We start from the raw sequence: 2,369 nt of genomic DNA on the forward strand, positions 1-2,369 counted from the left end.
TAAAACCTATTGGTATTTACTGTTTAATTAGAATCTACTGGTGTACATTTGTACTAAAACCTATTGGTACGTACTGTTTGATTAGAATCTACTGATGTACATTTGTATTAAAACCTATCGGTATGTACTGCTTAATTAGAATCTACTGGTGTACATTTGTACTAAAACCTATTGGTATATACTATTTAATTAGAACCTAATGGTGTATATTTGTACTAAAAACCTATTGGTATGTAGTGTTTGATTAGAATCTACTGATGCACATTGTGTACTAAAATTTGTTGGTGTACACTGTTTAATTAGAATCTACTGATGTACATTTGTACTAAAATTTATTGGTATATACTGTTTAATTAGAATCTTTTGTTGTACATTTGTATTAAAACCTATTGGTATATACTGTTTAATTAGAATCTACTGGTGTACATTTGTACTAAAACCTATTGGTATTTACTGTTTGATTAGAATCTACTGATGCACATTGTGTACTAAAATTTGTTGGTGTACACTGTTTAATTAGAATCTACTGATGTACATTTGTACTAAAATTTATTGGTATGTACTGTGTAATTAGAATTTACTAGTGTACATTTGTGCTAAAATATATTGGTATATACTGTTTAATTAGAATCTTTTGTTGTACATTTGTATTAAAACCTATTGGTATATACTGTTTAATTAGAATCTACTGGTGTATATTTGTACTAAAACCTATTAGTATATACTGTTTGATTAGAATCTACTGGTGTACATTTGTATTAAAACCTATTGGTATGTAGTGTTTGATTAGAATCTACTGATGCACATTGTGTACAAAAACCTATTGGTATGTACTGTGTAATTAGAATCTACTGGGGTACATTTGTACTAAATACTATTGGTATATACTGTTTAATTAGAATCTACTGGTGTATATTTGTACTAAAAGCTATTAGTATATACTGTTTGATTAGGATCTACTGGCGTAAATTTGTACTAAAACCTATTGGTATGGTCTGCTTAATTAGAATCTACTGGTGTACATTTGTACTAAAACCTATTGGTATGTAGTTTTTAACTCAAATCTAGACTCTAACTAAACAATATATACCAATAGGTTTTAGTACAAATCTTCACCAGTAGATTCTAATTTAACAGTACATATCAATAGGTTTTAGTACAAATGTACACCAAAACTGATGTACATTTGTACTAAAATTTATTGGTATGTACTGTGTAATTAGAATCTACTAGTGTACATTTGTACTAAAATATATTGGTATATACTATTTAATTAGAATCTAATGGTGTACATTTGTACTAAAACCTATTGGTATATACTATTTAATTAGAATCTAATGGTGTACATTTGTACTAAAACCTATTGGTATGTAGTGTTTGATTAGAATCTACTGATGCACATTGTGTACACATACCAATAGGTTTTAGTACAAATGTACACCAAAAGATTCTAATGAAACAGTACATACCAACAGATTTTAGTAATAATGTACACCAGTAGATTTGAGTTAAAAACTACATACCAATAGGTTTTAGTACAAGTGTACACCAGTAGATTCTAATTAAACAGTACATACCAATAGGTTTTAGTACAAATGTACATCAGTAGATTCTAATTAAACAGTACATACCAATAGGTTTTAGTACAAATGTATACCAGTAGATTCTAATTAAACAGTACATACCAATAGGTTTTAATACAAATGTATATCAGTAGATTCTAATCAAACAGTATATATTAATAACTTTAAGTACAAATATAAACCAGTAGATTCTAATCAAACAGTATATACTAATAGCTTTTAGTACAAATATACACCAGTAGATTCTAATTGAACAGTACATACCAACAGTATTTAGTACAAATGTACCCCAGTAGATTCTAATTAAACAGTACATACCAATAAGTTTTAGTACAAATGTACACCAGTAGATTCTAATTAAACAGTTCATACCAATAGGTTTTTTTTTTGGTGTACATTTGTACTAAAACCTATTGATATGTACTGTTAAATTAGAATCTACTGGTGAAGATTTGTACTAAAACCTATTGGTATATATTGTTTAGTTAGAGTCTACTGATGTACATTTGTACTAAAATTTATTGGTATGTACTGTGTAATTAGAATCTACTGGGGTACATTTGTACTAAAACTTATTGGTATGTACTGTTTAATTAGAATCTACTGGTGTATATTTGTACTAAAAGCTATTAGTATGTACTGTGTAATTAGAATCTACTGGGGTACATTTGTACTTAAAGTTATTAATATATACTGTTTAATTAGAATCTACTGGGGTACATTTGTACTAAAACTTATTGGTATGTACTGTTTAATTAGAATCTACTGGGGTACATTTGTACTAAA

This window comes from Limulus polyphemus, unplaced genomic scaffold (assembly GCF_000517525.1).
Source record: "Limulus polyphemus unplaced genomic scaffold, Limulus_polyphemus-2.1.2 Scaffold8911, whole genome shotgun sequence".
In the NCBI taxonomy this organism is placed as follows: Eukaryota; Metazoa; Arthropoda; class Merostomata; order Xiphosura; family Limulidae; genus Limulus; species Limulus polyphemus.